The 19,464-nt window shown below is 39.9% G+C and overlaps 1 long non-coding RNA gene across 1 annotated transcript; it reads left to right on the top strand.

Annotated features, from left to right (window-relative positions):
- Positions 1–17,922: 17,922 nt before the first annotated feature.
- On the top strand, positions 17,923–18,807 carry LOC148169382 (uncharacterized). The gene is made up of 4 exons (XR_015770570.1): positions 17,923–18,013; positions 18,086–18,239; positions 18,311–18,612; positions 18,659–18,807. It is a non-coding gene; the product is annotated as an uncharacterized LOC148169382 (long non-coding RNA).
- Positions 18,808–19,464: the final 657 nt, after the last annotated feature.

The following is a 19,464-nucleotide window of genomic DNA, read 5'->3' as shown; positions in this document are numbered from 1 at the left end:
TACAAAACTGAGCATAAGTTTTCTAAATCTTTTGTTTTTTTTTTATGCTTTTGTTGCGCACGCAGTGTAGACATTTAATTTCGATACATTCATCTGCATGGCTATCGCAGGAAACCAAGCCATCCAGCGTTGCTGTCAGATGAGAAAATTTTTTGTGATCTATTAACTCCGGCCTTGAAACTTGCACGTTGGTGTGACCAGTTTTTACTATTTCCTTGCTTCTATATATATATATCGGGCGGAATGAGAATGTGCGGGTAGCTTTTGCTACCCTTATATTCTAATCGGAAGGCCTGAGAGAGAACAGAGGGTTCTTTCTCAGTTATTCAAAACTTCACCTAGTGGAATTTGACTACTTCGCAGAAGAAGCCGATTCCCAGCAGGCGGGTTTTGTTTTTCGCGACGCGGACGCGGGGAAAAAACAAGGTTTGCGGGTTACCATGCAAAGCAGGGGAGAGACTTCTGTGGGAGGCGGTGCTCAGAGAAGCTGAGGACTGACTTACACAGTGTCTTGGCGTGCATTAAAAACTAACATGCAAGAAAATTTGCGCAAAGCGCAAGACAAAAAGGAACGCTCTCACCAAATTAGGGGGCTCGTCGGAAGGTTTCTTGCTTCTAAAGCTATGGCTGCATCCATAAGTTGTTGCCACAGACGAAAAGCTGAAACTCTTTAGATAGCAAATTTCCTTAATTATGCACCGGTTCTTAATATTTTATAAATGACATTGTCACGCAAAAAAAAACACAAAACGGCAAAAAGCAAAAAAAACAAACTGTCCTACAAGAGTCGCTCGGGCCGGCTGGTGACAAAATTACGCCGGTAGCTCAGTCTGGGTGGGTTCGCTAAACTCACCGACCCGACAATCTTGAGGGCGCCAGGATCCTCCGGCTACGACTTGCGAGTACCCGGATCCAAGGTACTCGGTGTAGCTTACCCGAACGGAAAAAAAAAACGAAGAGAAAACTAACCAGGAACAAATATATTCAAAAACACACTAGTAAAACCTAAACAAAAAAATACAGGAAAAACAAAGACGTCGTCTTGACACCGGCAATCGTTGCTGTTAGATTTACGACGATTCGCTATAGACCGAACGCTTGCGCAAGCCGACGGCACACCGAAAATCCGCGCAACAATTCGATCGTACAAACTCGCAATTACCGGGTCCCGACTTACAAGAACGTCTGTACAAATAATAAAAAAAAAACAAAAAAAAATGACTAAAAGTAAAACGGTTGATTACAGTGAAGCTGTAATCTCCCAACTACTAATTACAAGTAACAATTAACAAGGACGGTTACGGTGAAGCCGTAAACTCCTACAGAAAACAAGTTAACGAAACGATGACACGATGGCGTTGATACGATGACTCGAACAAAAACGTGGATAAAACGATCTGACCTTGACTCCTACAGGCGCCCCAACAGCTCCTCCTACCGACTCTCCTTTAGGTGCTCCCGAGTGGTGAGCCTTCTAGAATCCAAAAGGGAAGAGGTTGTACGGCTCGGTCAAAACGGTCAGCCGCAATCCAGTTTCGAACTTCCAGTTCGCACTCCCAACCAAAAGGGGAGAAAACGTCACATTTCGTCATTGAGAAGGTGACCCCTTGACAGGTGAAAATTTAGGGTTATTCGAATCAAAACAAAGAATGAAAGTGATCGTAAAGAGTATCAAGACGAAGCCAACGGTAAGTAAACAGCTGGAAAATTATTCATCAACCAATCGTAGACCTCAACGCACACTATGAACAAAATAAACAATCGCAAGAAGAAAAAAAAATAGCAAGAGTAGCACCGTTGATGTTGCGGTCAAAAAGAAGAATGACCCACGACACGATCAACACCAAGCAGGCTAACGTGGTTGTGAAAAGGAAGAAAATAGAAGTTAGAAAAGTTGAAGCAAAGATGAAAACTAAAGAGTTGCAACCTAGACAACCCCGAGGAACTTGTAGCAGTCTTCCAGCTAAAATTCTGAGGCTCAAACGTATTCCTCCAGTCACCTCCGAACTGGTACCTAACAAACTGGTAACTATTAACATAATTGAGCAGAATTCGTAACGGACAATGTAACTCGCCATGCGGCTACACTAAAATAGGCAACCAATAAATTACAGGCGTCAAAAGGTCACGAAAATCAACCCTTTCTAACGCCTTCCCTTTTAACTCGAAATTGTCACGTTACAAATCCCACCCTTTCCTGGACGAAATTTTTACTTAAAAATTTCTACAACAAAAACTGTAGAACGTTGATAATAAAAATGCAAATTGCAAAGTCCCTTTTTATACAATTTTCTAATTTTTCTACCCGAACAAAACTAATACTAAAGGATTCGTAACTGGTTAACGCAACACATTAATAATTTCTTGAACAGAGAAATCAAATCTGGTCAAATCCCTAAAAGGAGTTCTACTTCCGTACCAAAATAAGTAGCAACAACACCGGATTGATAACTCAGGCCGACTATGATGAAACTTAAATGACAACAAAACCCGAAAACGGAGGATTAGAGAAATCCCACAGTCAAAGAAGAATCATCGAAAGCTGAACAAATCCACGAAGGAGTGGTGATTACCAAGGACACACAGCCTTACGATCCATTCCACCAACACAGCACTTAGTCGAGATGGTCGAGAACTTGCAAAAAAAAACCGCCAAGCAAATCCAAAGGAAGCCAAACCAAACAGTTCCAGGAACCCAGTCCTATAACAAACCTTACAGACCTCTATTAGATAACAGCAAGTACTCTAAATACCTAGAAAACAGGAAAAACACTTGTGTCGCTTTCCCAGTCTAAAAAGAAATCCTTACTAACCCTATACCTAACCTCGGGAACAATTTGCAAGCAAAACCTTTACCAAAAAAAAATAAGAAAAGAAGAACAATATATAACCAAAATGTAGAAACACGAAAAGAAAAATTACCCAAAATTACTATTAGCGTTACAAAACTACCCATAAATCACGTGAGGCAAAAAGCTCAATTTGGGCCCTCCAACCCTCAAATCATCGCCACGTGAGGAGAAAACGCTCACTTCCGGCCCTCAAACCTTCCGATCACTGCGACCATTGGTCTGGCTGAAACCCTCAACAAATCGGCCCAGACCTACCGACCAATCATTGGGAATACAAGTAATCCCTAACCGTTGTACCATCCTTCGGAGGAATTGGTTTCAAATCTTTTGCGCTCCATGTTCCAGCTGATTTCCCGTTACTATCCTTGAGTTCGTACGTCCAAGGGTTAAGACATTTCGAAACAACAAACGGTCCCGTATACTTGGGCAAAAACTTGGCCGCTATGTATTCACCGCCTTTTGACTGAGCGAAATTCCGTTTAAAAACCTCCTGGCCTACCATAAAACGAACATCCCGGTGCCGCAAGTTATACGTTTTCTTGTACCTTTCAAACGCCGTCTTTAACCGTTCCTTTATGTCCGCATCTAATTTCTTAAAACCTTCCTCCCTCGTTATTTCTCCAACGGGTCCGGACTTGTAAACCGACTTGTACCCTTCCCCGTGCAAACATATTTCCCGTCCGAAATTAACGAAGTATGGAGTTTGATTGGTGGCTTCGTGGCGTGCTGTCCGCATAGCGCACGCTACTTTTTGTAACTGTTCGTCCCATAGACGATGGTTCTTCTGGACGTATGCCCGCAAAACGGTAGATAATGTTCGATGAGTTCGTTCTACTGCGTTCGGTTGTGGGTGGTAGAAGGGAGTAAAACAGAGCTTTACGCCGTACCTTGAAGCCAACTGTTTAAACTCGCGTCCAACAAATTGTTTACCGTTATCCACGATCATTATTCGAGGTGCCCCAAACAAACAAAACACTTGGTTTTCTAACATTTGACAGATGTTCGGGCCCCGAGCCTTACGTAATGGAAAGTACAACGTGAACTTACTGAATCCGTCTAACACCGACAAAATATACGTGTTCCCATGCGTCGACTTTGGTAAGGGGCCTACCAGATCCACATAAACCAACTCCCATGGTCCCGTAGCCTCGAACCGTCCCGACATTTGCCCCGCTGGTGCTTTCTGCTCCGGCTTAGTCTCGGCGCAAACCTTACACTTCCGCACGTAATTTGCCACGTCGTTCCGCATTTTCGGCCAGTAATATTGTTCTAACACCCGATGGAATGTTTTGAAAACTCCCATATGACCCGCTAACTCGCTATAGTGACAACGCTGGAGCACGCTCAACCGTTCTTGTTTTGGTACCACTAACTTCCACGAAAATCTGTCGCCTATCAATTCTGGGAATTCGACCTTTACCCTTTTAAACAACTGATCATTTTCCGTACGCCATAAAGGATATCTAAGAGGGTTTCTTGTTACTTGTACCTTCATTGTTTCGTACCACCGATCTTTTTTCGTTTCTAAACCATCTGCAACGTCGATTGTCTCTAGCACGGGTACCGCTCGCGAAAGGGCGTCTGGCACAAGATGGTCCTTCCCGCTTCGATGAACTACATCGAAATCAAATTGTTGCAACTTTACACTCCATCTTGCCAACCTGCCGCATGGATTTTGTAGACTATGCAGCCATTTTAAGCTAAAATGATCCGTTATAACCGTGAATCGCGTTCCTTCTACGTACGGTCGAAATTTAGTTATCCCGAATAGCACCGCCAGCCCTTCCTTTTCGGTAACCGAAAAATTCCTCTCTGCGGTCCAGTGACCTGCTGACATACGCGACGACATGTTCTCCATCAGGTTGCATTTGCGATAAAACCGCCCCTACTCCATAATCACTCGCATCGCATTGTATAACAAAAGGGAGGTCAAAATCAGGACAACGTAACACGGGTGCCGATATCAAATGCTCTCTTAACCGCTCAAACGCTAACCCGCACTCCTCTGACCAAACAAACTTACGGGATTTTCGCAACAGATCGGTGATTGGCGCAGCGATGGTAGAAAAGTTTGGTATAAACCGCCGATACCATGACGCCATCCCGAGGAATCTGCGTACTTCTGTAACAGTTCTAGGTACCGGGTACTCTAATATAGATCGGACCTTTTCTGGATCGACGCGCAATCCCACTCTATCGACAATATACCCCAAATATCTTAATTCCGAACGGCATAATTGGCACTTCTCTGGACTAACAGTCAGCCCCGCCTGATTAAGCCTTCTACATACCTCGCGCAACACTTCTAGATGTTTCTCAAAATCGGGCGTGACGATGACAATGTCATCCAAGTATACGAAAACAAAAGGTTCTAAGTCCACCCCAATTACCCTATCGATTAGTCTTTGGAAGGTAGCCACGGAGTTATGTAGCCCGAAGGGCATTCTACGAAATTGAAATAATCCTCTCCCCGGAACAGTGAATGCGGTTATCGGTTTGGATTCGTCGTCTACCGGGACTTGCCAAAAAGCACTTTTTATATCTAGTGAAGACAAAAACTTTGCGTCGCGGAGTTTATCTAACGTATGTGATATGAATGGAAGTGGATACGCATCTCGGATAGTCACACTATTTACCTTTCGATAATCAACGCAAAAACGATAAGTTCCGTCTTTCTTTCGTACCATTACAATTGGGGAACTCCAAGGAGAATTCGACGGTTCTACCACACCCTCGGCCAACATCTTATCGAGTTCCTCATCGACGTGTTTCTTTAGAGCGGGAGAAAGTGGATAATATCTTTGTTTTATGGGTTCTGCGGTAGTTCTGATTTTGTGTTCTACCAGAGTCGTACAACCGATTTTTCCGTTCCCGGTTGGCATTTCGTCTTCAACAAGCCGGTTTAGACGGTCCCTTTGCTCGCGACTAAGCTCGCTCGCCTCACGAATCGCAAGCAACTCCGTCTCGTCGCTAAACGACCATTCCCCGTGTCGTAGGTCAGGAACGATTCCCAACTTTCTCCAAAAGTTTACCCCTAGAACCAGAGCATGAGGCAATGCCGGCATCGCTAACACCTTAACTAAAGTCACCCGTCCTCTTACTTCGAACGGCACATTAACTTCCCCGATTACCGGACAGGATTCCCCACTCGCAACTCTACACGACTCTATCTGAGGTCTGTTAAACTTAAATCCCAACCGACACAACAACCTATACCCCCGTTCTCCCACAAATGTCTGCGATGCGCCCGAATCTAATAACCCCTGAATACTGACCCCGAATACTTTAACCCATAAATAAGGACGCTCATCCCCGTCAACGCTACTTAAAATAAAGTCTAGGTGAGCCTGGATGCTTGGATCGACTGTAATACATTTTTCCGGAAGCGTTACTGATTGGAGGTCGACGCCCCGGATTGACGTCGGCCTGAAGGCCCGTTTCCCGACTGTGGTGCACAATCTGGACAATTCCTGGTCGTTACGTTTGGACGCTGACATCTAAAACAATGAATTGCTCGCGGCCGGTTACATTCGCGCGCGTAGTGCCCCGGCTGGTTACACCGAAAACATCTCCGAACCTCTGGTTGCGCCTTAGTTATTGGAACGGTCGCATCTACCGCTGCACCCGGAGGATCGATTGCATCCAAACAAGCTAAAACTGGCTCAACAAACTCGTGAGTACGCCGCGATGGAGGCTTGTAATTATCGACTCGGAACTTTTTCACCTCAAGCTTTAGGCACTCAACTTCCAACTCTTCTAGCGTATGAACTACCGGCAACTGCTCGGTATAGAACGGCGACAAGTTTCGCGTCATAATACTTAAGCGTACATCCGTCGGTATTGACCCATGGCGATTAAACAAAGCTGTCATAGCGGCCATATATTCTATAAACTTTTCGTTCGGCCCTTGGGTACGCGCTAAAATGTCTCCAAACAACTGATGCCTATAGTCTGGAGGCAAAAAGTGACTCGTCATCAACTCCGTTAGCTCATCCCAATTCCGACAACGATTTTGGACTGAACGGTACCAAAACAGCGCTTTCCCCTCAAAAAGGTCGATCGCCGATATAAACAGTTCTTGTTCCGAAACATGACGTGCTACCCTTAGCTCCTGCACCCTTTCCAGAAACGATAGAACGGTTTGGCCGTGAACATCACCCGAAAATTTTAATCCCCATTTATACACCGGTACAGAAACTCCTACTATGAGGTTCCGTTCGCGGAGTCGACGTTACATTCGGTCCTTCCTCGCGCTCCAATTCCTCGTCCGAACTCTCTTTTCCAGACGACTCCGGTGACTCCTCATCTTTCAGTACTCTACTTAAGTTCAACCCGCTCAGATTTGCCCGCGCTTCCACCGCCGTTCGTAGCAACGGAAGCAACGACGACACCTTCCCTAACCACCTACTCCGTGCTTCTAACTCATCTGCTGATATCCCCGCAATTGGCGCTAAATTCGCGCGGTTTACTAAGTGCAAAATTCGCGATTGTATTCGTTTTTCGCTTCGCTTCTTCCGCGGATCCTGAAATTTATTAATTTCTTGCAAGAGTTCTTTAAATTTGTTCTCAATAATCGGCAGCTCTACCCGGAATTCAATTTTGTATTCGGGATACTCTATTTTCGTCCCTGCCTGTTCGCTCGCTACAAACTTTTCTAATTCCTTCCTTAACTCCGCCACGTGTTTACCCTCAGTCTCAACGTCTTGGACGCCTCTACTCCTCAACTCAAACTGGATTTCATCTTTGCGCAGATGATGCACATTCATGCTCACTAACTGAGCCATTTCAAACCACCAAGAAAACTGATTACTAACAAAATTACTTCCCAAACTCGCAAATAAAACAACAAAGAAAATCAATTACCAAATCGTCCAAACTGACTCTAACTATGATTCCGACTATTATTATTTTTATTGAATGCCCCACGTTGGGCGCCAAAATTGTCACGCAAAAAAAAACACAAAACGGCAAAAAGCAAAAAAAACAAACTGACCGACAAGAGTCGCTCGGGCCGGCTGGTGACAAAATTACGCCGGTAGCTCAGTCTGGGTGGGTTCGCTAAACTCACCGACCCGACAATCTTGAGGGCGCCAGGATCCTCCGGCTACGACTTGCGAGTACCCGGATCCAAGGTACTCGGTGTAGCTTACCCGAACGGAAAAAAAAAACGAAGAGAAAACTAACCAGGAACAAATATATTCAAAAACACACTAGTAAAACCTAAACAAAAAAATACAGGAAAAACAAAGACGTCGTCTTGACACCGGCAATCGTTGCTGTTAGATTTACGACGATTCGCTGTAGACCGAACGCTTGCGCAAGCCGACGGCACACCGAAAATCCGCGCAACAATTCGATCGTACAAACTCGCAATTACCGGGTCCCGACTTACAAGAACGTCTGTACAAATAATAAAAAAAAAACAAAAAAAAATGACTAAAAGTAAAACGGTTGATTACAGTGAAGCTGTAATCTCCCAACTACTAATTACAAGTAACAATTAACAAGGACGGTTACGGTGAAGCCGTAAACTCCTACAGAAAACAAGTTAACGAAACGATGACACGATGGCGTTGATACGATGACTCGAACAAAAACGTGGATAAAACGATCTGACCTTGACTCCTACAGGCGCCCCAACAGCTCCTCCTACCGACTCTCCTTTAGGTGCTCCCGAGTGGTGAGCCTTCTAGAATCCAAAAGGGAAGAGGTTGTACGGCTCGGTCAAAACGGTCAGCCGCAATCCAGTTTCGAACTTCCAGTTCGCACTCCCAACCAAAAGGGGAGAAAAAAAAACGAAACAGAGAACAGCACCGAATAGAACAGACTAGAACCAAAATAGAAGGCCCTAGGGTGGAAAATACCCTTAGGAAGATGAATACACTGGAATACTTTACTTACTACGATGGAAAGCGGCCTTAAAGTTTTCCACGTGGTTCACGTCGTGGTGGATTTACTCGATCTCGAGACCCGACAAATTTCGGTTGCCTCCAGGAACCTTAGTGACCCAATCCAGATACCAATGCGCCAATCAAACCAAGAAGGCCACTAAGTCACACTCCAAATTCCAAAATACCGAAACACTCTGGAGCACCGTACGCCTCGAGATCTAAAACGCAAGAGAACTACGGAACCAGAATGGCTGCTATCGCTTCTTCGGCTCTACGTCACATTTCGTCATCAAGAAGGTGACCCCTTGACAGATGAAAATTTGGGGTTATCCGAATCAAAGCAAAGAATGGAAGTGATCGCAAAGACTAGCAAAAGGAAGCTAACGGTAAGTAAACAGATGGAAAATCATTCAAAAAAATTAATCGTAGACCTCAATGCACAAGACACAATGGCCAGAATAACAGATCGCAAGAAGAAAGAATAGCAAAGAGTTAGCACCGTTGATGTTGCGGTCAAAAAGAAGAACGAACCAGGACACGCTCAACACCAAGCAGGCTAGTAGTGAGAGAATGGGGAGGCAAACGAGGTCATCCCAAGGCCATTCTAAGGCCACCCCCACCCTAGTTTTTCCCCAAGGTCAATTGCGGCAGTGTCCACCCGACCACCGACCAGGGACAGTCTCCCTTGGCTCTCCGTCTAAGACAGTCATGCGCTATTTCCGTTTTACGTGTACTGGTGTTTAGTGAAACTTGTTATTTCAATCAATTGGACCATTTGGACTTGGATGGTAGTTCCCTGCAAAGATTTTTTACTTTGTCAGATTATTCCAAGTGTTGCTACGATAAAAGAAAAGAAGAAGTAAGTCGTGTGACGCCCCCATGTGAAACGTTTGATAGTACCGAATTTACCATCGACCTCATTTGTGATGAGAAGAAATTGAGGGAATGCATTCAAGAATATGGAAAACCGTGTAAGGATTGTAAGGAGATATTTTTCAAAGTGACTTCAGTGGAACCTTACAATACAACACCATTAGTGACAACATGGCAGTGATAACTTGTTACCAAAATAAAATTATTATCGACATTTACTCATATTTTTTATTTGAACCCGTATTTCTCCTAACAGTTGACCTTGAACGCCACAGAATGGATTATTTGGCCTTGAACCCATTGCTCATCAGTCTCCCTTAGCTCTCCGTCATTAAGTGATGAGTATTCGGCAGACTATGACCGAAGATATTATAGAATACCCGTTGAGACAAATGAAGTGTTTTGAAGATCGGTTGTTGACATTTCACGATTGGCCGCTAAAAGATGTTGATCCATTAAAATTAGCCAACAACGGGTTTTACTACCTCAAGAAGTTCGATATTGTGCGCTGTTTTCATTGCAACATCGAGCTGGGATCATTTCGTTCAACGGATGTAATTTCCGAAGAACATCTCAAGTATTCAAAGGATTGTGGTTTTGCAAAACTCTGTGTTAGTAATAAAAAGTTTTATAGGATTGAATATATTGTGATCATCCTACTTATTATAAAATTTGTATGTATAATGTTGGCTTATAATAAATACTGCTAAAGAAATGTTGTTGACCTTGCGGAGACGTTGACCGAATAATGCACACCTATGACTCGTCATTGCAGCCTGCAGCTCTACGGTTAAGATCGATTCTCGATCTTCAGAAAAACCTTTCAAGTCGGAGTTTTTCAGCAGCAGTTGCTGCTTAAAAATGACGGAAAAGTTAAGCAAAGCTGAGTGACCTTGAAAAAAAGTGGACTTGGAAAAAAGTGGCCTTGAAAGAAAATGTAACCTTGAAACTAAAAAAATGCTATCGTGTATAAATTGAATGGTGTAATGGAATAGAGGGTTAGTTCAAGATGTGTTCCGAAGAAAATACTGTTGACTATGTGTGTCCTCCATATGCAAACCCCATGTTGGTGGGTGAGCGTATGTTCTTTTTAAACAAGAGCAAATCAAAGTATGTGAGTGTCGGTTTAGATGTGAACGTTCGTTTTACCCCAATTATCCATTTGGGTAAAATACTTGGTGTACCAACGGGGTGTGGAGCTGACGAAAGAAGAATTTCTCACTTTTTTGCAATACAAAGAGTGGATCTTCAGCGCTTTGGATGGAAAACAACCAATGAATATCATGAAATCAACACCCACATTCACCCTCCGAGTAATCGAACAGCAATACAAGATGTTGTTGACCCAAAAGAACAATGGTATCGATCATTATTTATATTTTGGAAAAGAGTCGCTGCAAAAATTATTTCAACTGAAACCAGTACTCAATGATTATTTGGGGAAACTAGGACAACACCAATTTGAGGACTTCTTTGAAAACACCAAACGAAGGGTAATTTCTAAGCAGGGTGGCGACCCTCTTAAACATATAGAAGAGTTGACATTTGACAACACCCCTAACAACAACATACTGATGGAGTTGCGATACAGATATCCCGAATATATTATATCACAACTAAATGAGTTTTATAGATGTAAAATGCCATTTTGATGTATCAATAAACAAATGATTATATATATATTTATTTTATTAAAAAAAAACATTTAAGTAAGGATGTTTGATAGATTAATCCAAGAGTTGTGCTTATCATCCATTTGCCACCATTTCACATAAGCCTTTTTACCTTTCCTGCGAAGTATTTTTTCAACCAAGTGTACGCCGTGTAATGAAGGTGGTACTAATTGTAATTCTTGCTCGTAAAAACTCCCGGCTATGTTTTCATTAAACATGTAGCGTAATAAATATGTACGTGGGTAGGTGTTGTTTACCTTCTAAACGGTAAAGACCTCATTTGAATATTTTGGTAAGTAACCCTTTTGAAAAATTGACCTATATTTACTAATTCTAACGACATCATTCAGGTGAAAGCGAGGTGTTTTAGGGTCGACAGTTTTTAATTTATCTTAGCATTTCTTTTATTAACTTTTCGGGGCTCCATTTGAATCGTTCTGTGTTTGGTAGCATTGTATTTTTCCACTATTGAATCTAAAATATCTATCCATTTATAGTTGCCTCTATAGCTGAATTCTTTCCATAATTTATTTTTTAATGTGCGATTAACTCTTTCTACAATACTGGCTTTTAAATTTGAGAGTGTACGATAGTGTTGTATTCCATGCTTTTCCATTAAAGCTTTAAAATGTGTATTTAAAAATCCTTTTCCATCATCAGATTGAATTTTTGAAACGGGATATTTTATTCTATCCAAAATGGTACTCATCGCTTTTGTTACTTCAAGACCAGTTTTAGTTTTTAGGGGGATACAATCAACAGATTTTGAAAACACATTTATGTATACTAAAATGTAATTATATCCTTTATTGGTTTTTGAATAATCACGCATATCAATGAGATCAACTTGACCCAAATCTGTTATGCCTTTAATTATTACATGTCTACGTGGATAATGGACCCTGGCTGGTTTGTGTAATAAATTAACCAGTTGTCTTTTGAGACTTGTTTTGTTGACCTCCTTTTTGCGCTGTTTTGGAGTGGGTTTCTTCATTTAAAAGTTCCAGTCGTATGAGTAGTTCGACTTAGAATAACGTAGTGTCCTGCGTGGCCGAAACTTGTCTGAACCAAATCAAATCTGCTTTTTTTAAAATTGATCCTTTCTTCAAATTTGCTTTTGTGTTGTGCACGACTTCAACTCCAGATGGTTTGCAAGTATAATTTATCACTGTGGCTTTATCGTAAGGAAAAATGTAATGTTGTGATTTATGCGGAAACAATTTATAAATAATTTCTGAGTCTTCACGGGTTGCATATAAATGTATGTGGGTTGTTGAATAAAGTTTTTCTGATGGTTGGAAAACTTTTGTAGAGTTTTTCTCAAACAATCGTTCAAACTGATGTTCCGAAATGTGATTGTAGAATTTATCTATCGTCGTGGTAGTTGGTATACTAATCAATTTTCCATTACTGACTCATTAATATATTATTTTTGCTTCGCGTAACTCATCGATAATTTCATTAATTTCATTCGTGTGACTAGTATTTCCAGCTTTTTTCGATGCCATCAAGAGTCGTAAGCGATTTACCAATTTGTTAGGGTTTTTCCACGGTACAAATTCGACATTTTTTTTCAAATCATCCAGACGCATTCCTTTACCTCTGCGTACCGGTGTTTCATGATATATCGTTGACACGCTACCACTACGGGGACGTGATTGAATAATATTTTTATACTTGTATCCAACATTGCCACTAATCTGTGATGTGGGATCGTAATTCTTTCTATTAGCATTTGTGGCCTGAACAATAGAGATGTAATGATTATGATCTAATATTGTATATCCATGTGGAATCTTTTTAAACAATAATTCCATTAATCCAACTGTTTGTGGAAATTTGAGTCCTTTGACGTAAATCATAGTATCATCAAAATCAATCTCAGAGTCACCAATATAACATTTAGCCAATTCATGATCAAAGCGTACTCCATATTTATGATCAAACGCATCTTCAGTGTCTGTAATCATTTGTTCAATATAGTCTCTAGCTAGACCACTCCACTGATCTAAAAACTCTTGAAATTCCTTGGAATTTTGCAAAGTTAGTACTTGGCTTTTTAGTTCATCGATACTTGGGGATTCAGGTGAGTCAGGTTTAAATTCGGTCACTGGAACACTTTTTAAAAATTCCGGAGTTTTAGAGGTCGTTTGTTGTTGTTGTTTAATCGGTACGGCGGGTGTGGATGTAGTGAAAGATGTCGGTAATTCGGTTTTAACCATTGGTTTTTCTCGTTTGAGTTCAGTTAATAAACTGTGAATGGGGTCAGTAATTAGTTGATATTGACGTTGTATTTTAGACTGAGACATAACTATATCAGTATTAAGGGATCGTAACTTTTGTTTAACATTGCGTCTTGCTTTGTCTAACGCGAGAGCGGTATGTTTATCCATATTGCAACGACTACACTGAGTTAAAAATGCTTTTCAGGGATTAATAAATGTATCAAACTTTTGTCTATAACGACCTTTTATCACATCACTTTCTTTATCAATCACAAGAAAACTAAACGGTTCGATCCAACACTTTTGCGCCATTTTTTTAAACTGAATAAATGATAAACCTGTTTGATTCCCGTGATCATTATATATATGTTTTAAATTTGTTTCATCTTGGGGGAAAATCACTAGAAAATTCGCATTATCTCGAATAATCTGTTTTGGAATTGCCGAATGAATATGTTTGAGCTAAATAGAATGGATCCAAGTTATAATGTCTACCATATGCAAAGTAGTCGCGAATAATATTTTGATTACTTGTAAGAACATCATCAAATATAACAACACTATAAGGTTCAGCTTCTTGTGGTGGTATGATGTCTTCATGATTCTCGTACTCGATGTATCCAATTTCAGGAATTGCTTCAAAGACCTTTTTTAAAAACTGATACTTGGGTTGATTAATAGTTTTACTATATAAATAAATATTACGATAGCGTAGACCATTATTTTCTGTTAAAAGACTAATTAAAGCATTAGTCTTTCCTGAATCGGATTTTCCAATAATTAATCCTCTTTTGGAATTGGCACCAATTAGAGCCCTATGTCGTATAAAAGAAGGAATATCACACACATAATCATGGTTAACAACTTTTAATTTTTCCTTTTGTTTTACAAGCTCCATTCTTACGACTAACTATATACAAAGTAAACATATTAATTTATACAGATTGTAATGCTAATTCTAGAAAGGTGTCAAACCTAATTTGACGATCTATATCGAAATACCCCAAGCGAGTGTTTTTGGTGATTTTTTTATTAAAAACCTTTTATCGTCCAAACCAGAAAGAGCAACCTTGTTTCGTAATTCAGAAAACATTTCGTGTAAATAAGATTTAAAAACAGACATACAACAAATAATTGTAGCATTTGTTTCAACAACTTTTACATAATCCAAAAGTTGTAATTTAGTTTCGGTGATGTGTTTACTAATACCTTTAGCTCTTTTAATTAGTTTATTTTCTAATTCAACACAATAAGCTTTTGCACCCGTTCCATAAAACGCTTTCACCGCCTGTTCACAAAATTCCACTTTAAAATTTCCTAGTTTTGATTTATTTGGGGTAATACCATAAGGGTTATTGCGTGGGAAATTTGATAAATCAAAGCGTTCACTGTTTGCTTGAATATCTTGGTAAACATCATCACAGAAAATCTCTAAAATGAATGAATCGGTGTCGGTGTATAATAAATTTAGATTATTTCTATATTGGGGTTGTAAAAAGTCATAATAAAAACCATACATGACATACTTGGCCAATTCTAAAATACAAAATCCAACATAAACAGGTTTATCATACACGATTTTCACTCTATTTATTTGAATTGCAACCAGTTCTTCACAAAAAATTGTACAATTTTTAAAACTTGCTTTAGATATCCAAGTTTCAGCTCCAAATTGTTTCCCTCTCTTACCCCAGTGTGAAGCCAATTTTATATCAACACGTTTATCAACATTTTCTATACATTTACCATACACGCTATTAACGAGTAATTTAAATAAATCTTTTTCAAATTTTGTTTGTGCTTTATTGCGTAAATTTGTATTCAAAGCAACATACTTTTGAAGTTAATTGGATTGTTTAAATTTTAATATTCTATGAATTTTTATTAACTGTAAGCCATGTTTAAGACACTGCTTTAAATTTTTATAATGAATAATATAGTTAGTTTTGTTATATAAATTTGGAATTAATTTTGGATATTTACTATTGGGTGGTAATATGCTTTTGGGGCAAAACGGTATATCATTATGCAAATCATGTAAATCTTCGGGATACTGCAAATCAACTTCCAAAACGTATCCGATATCCGACTCATCTTCAAGTGTAGAAATATCGAAAAGCTGAATTTCTTCATCAGTTAAAAATTCGAACGCACCAAAGGGTAGTTTTTGTATCATTGAAAAGCCATAGAGATTAGTAGCGTCAAAATAAGTTATATAACTTGTTGGAAGCGAGTCATCATAATTTTTTAAATAATTATTATTGGCGGTGGCATATCGTTTGATACAAGAACTAACACCACCTCGAATACCTTTTTTAAAAAAATGAAGCATATCTATATCGGTTAAAAGTTCCAATTTTACTTTAGTAGATTTTAGCATTGCATCCCAACTAAGCGATGGAGCGGTTACATAATGAGCAGGATCTAATTTATAATGTTCCAAACAAATACTTCTAAAATTTTCAAAAATATCAGCCAATAGTAACACATCAGTTTTTAAATAAATATCAGAGTAATCAGCCAAATTTGTACATTTAAAAACATTCCATACTTTTTGAGCTCTCTCATAATCCGAATCAGATATTGGTTGTTCTCTAAGGTTATCGAAAAATTCATCTTTTGTTGGTAAATTTGGATAATTTAATTTTGAAAAATCATCAATGAAGGAATAGGGGAAAACACCCTTTTGTCTAATCAAACAAAATTCCTCATCAATACTAAAATATTTGTTTACAATATTACACTGGTGTGATTCCAATGTATTTGCCAATTTTTCCAATGATGTAGCTAAAAATTGAAATGAATCCACGAATCGTAATTTTAAATATTTTGGTTGAATTTTGCCTGTTGCATCTGGATAGTTACCGACATGAACATACTTTCCAAAAGTTATATATTTTTCGGTAGTTTTACCAATTACATCCAACTTTTCTTCATGACAAGCTAATCTTTTGATAAATAAATGACAATCATAATTTGATAAATTGTGAAATACTACTGGTATAAAATTTGGAATCTGATACTGCAAGTTACATGATTGGTGGGCTGTACCGTTAAAACTACCTGTAAAATGATTGTGATCGCGAACTTTTACATCATTTTGTTTAAAGGGTTGTTCACATAAATAGCATTCCGTTGCCATGAAATGTTGATATTGTTGTTCTGGAGTTAGAGGAATCATTGGTTTTATAACACTAAAATAATTTTCGTATAAATGACGTGCTTCAGCATCCAAAGCTGCTACAAAGTCATCAATACACTTTTCACCACGAAACAGTACAAATTTGGATAGAGAATCATTAAACGAACAGTGCAAGTAATATGCACAAGAGTATGGAATGTGTTTAAACGTTTTCATAGAAAATGATTCAGTTGGATTAGGTGAAACTGTACTTAAAGGTGTCAACATGGCTTCACAATCGCAATAGAAAATAAATGGGATCGGTAATTGACGTTGGAAAGCAGTAAATTCTAAAATATCTTCCCGAACTGTTTTACCAAATTTATTAATAACTGGATCTTTTGAGGGTAATTTCGTAACAATGTGGTTGCAATCATTTTCTAAATGTTGTCACACCTTTCAAAAAAAAGGTCGGTAGGTGACACCGCACCGGTGCTCTTGTAGCCTTTGGTGAGCTGGTGTCGTGGGTCAGAGAGTCTGGGCGCCAAGAACTTAGTTTGATTTTAAAGTAGCCAAGTCGCTCAATGCTACTCAGAAGTGAAATAAATGGTTTTAAAAAAATTTGGTTTTAATAAAAAAATATGAACTTAACAATTGGTGAAATTTTAGGTGATGTTGGTTACTTAAATTTAAATGACAGGTTTGTTACCGTGTCACAGCTGTGATTGGTTTACAGAAAGACTATAAAAAAGTTAAATACTAAAAATAATGATGATTAATTGAATTGAACTCAAGAGGAAGTTAATAAAATCAGGTTACAGGCCAGCGAGACTCTCGATAGAGTCTAGATAACACGCTGTCGGTGACGTCGATAGTACGACTCAGGCGGTGACGCAATTAAACAATAATATCGCAAAAAAGGTACTTATCGCCGTCGGGAACGCTCCAGGTGCCCCTGTCGTCTGGTCCGGGCTGGATGTGGCCGCTCGGGATGGTTATTATCGGGCGAGAAAGTCTCGGTTACTCCACGAGGTCGATCGGGGACTCAAGGCGACGGGCAAGGGTGTTACGGGCGTACCGGCGAGATTCGGGTAGTCGTTTGTGCGAGAGTCGTAGGCGTCCGTGCGAGAGTTGTAGGCGTCCGTGCGAGAGTTGTAGGCGTCCGTGCGAGAGTTGTAGGCGTCCGTGCGAGAGTTGTAGGCGTCCGTGCGAGAGTTGTAGGCGTCCGTGCGACCCTAATTTTCTAAATTAGTTTATCGTCAAGAAAAACGTGAAATATTACCTCTCTGAGGGTGGACGATACTTAATGCGGTTCTGGGGTTCTTAACCGCAAATACGGGACTTCAAATAGTACTAGGAAGTGCTTAGACGGTAAAAGGTAAGATAATACGTCTGCTTCCTTCGAAGCCCAAAACGGAAAAGAGAGTTGAAAGGCCACGAGGAATCGTAGGTGGCACTACCTGCGTTTTCGGGGATGATAAGAAGATTCCGACCTCTGCGCGAGTACCGCGGGCGTTCTCAATGTCGCACTTGTCAAAGGGTCGTGATTGACAGGTTATGTTTGTTTGTTATTGTTGGCGGACATCCGCAATAAACGTAAGTTGGTAAGTGGTACTGTTATTTAACATAGTAGTCGCGAGGGGGTTGATCTTGAAAACTGATACGGTTGTTGTAGGGATTTAGAGAAAGGTAGGGAACCAGTCATGACGAATTCCTGGACTGGACCACATAAAGGGGCTTTAAACCACACCGAGTCGCCCTGGGTTCGGTGCGACGATACAAGAAGGAACGTGGGCTCTGAAATTCACCGGAAGGGTGCCAACACCTTCCGGAGGGACAGTCGAAAACGCTCAGGGGTGGTCTGCGCCTCACCAACCCCTTCCTGGCGAACATACGAAATTTTTGGGGCAAAGGCTTGATCCAACTTCCCCTAGGATTGGAGCCGAGGAAAAGATAGAGAAGATAAACGCGATAATAGTAAGTTTTGAACTGTGGAGACTTACTAGACTATTATTCATTTTAGGTTGAACACTGATGTTGTCGTGTCAACGGTGGAAAAGTACCCAGGCATTTATGGGACTCCTAAATCGCCTCCCATACCAGCGGTGTCTCGCGTTTATCCCCTAATTCATAAAAATCTTAATAAATGACCTTGTTCTCATTTTAGAAACGTTACAATGTCTATCAAGTAATTTTTGAGTAGTGGACGATTGTAAACAACCATCGCAGAAAAATATTTTACCCTTATGTCTTGACATTTGACTTCTAACAAGTTTAGGTAAATTTATTATTGTGGCATAATGTTGATTACCACAACCATCTTCCAATAATAAGAGATTGATATGAGTAGCTCTTTTATTTGTTGTATAGTATAAAGGTCCGACTATATCATGAGTTCTCTCACCCTGGTTTGAACACGCTTCTAATCCATAAACATTTATAGAAATATTGTTTTGAGATTCAAAAATTTTTATCTGATCTAATTTAACCGGAAATTCAATATTACTAAAATCACATACGCTATTAAAGTCTTCGTAAGATGTTGTTAAGGTCTTTTTCCCATTCGGTTTTCTTAACGCAGCCACTATGGCCCAGGCGAAGCAAAATACATCTCTGTTGACTACGTTTAACACTGCTTGCTTTTTCGCAATGTACGGTGGAAGTCTGATGTAAGAGGAAGCTCGTAGTGGGTTGTAATAGTTGATTTTAATATCGAGGTATAATAATTTAATTAAAGACCATCCTAAAATAATAGAAAATTAATTCTACAAACATGATGTAATGCTTCTTACCAGATTGTCTCTCTACAAACTCCAACATTTTTTCATG

The sequence above is a fragment of the Gnatocerus cornutus genome, chromosome 8 (genome assembly GCF_029298725.1).
Source record: "Gnatocerus cornutus isolate USDA-ARS CGAHR chromosome 8, icGnaCorn1.1, whole genome shotgun sequence".
NCBI lineage: Eukaryota > Metazoa > Arthropoda > Insecta > Coleoptera > Tenebrionidae > Gnatocerus > Gnatocerus cornutus.
Note: the sequence above shows the minus strand (reverse complement) of the source record. Positions and strands in the feature narration are given on the sequence as shown.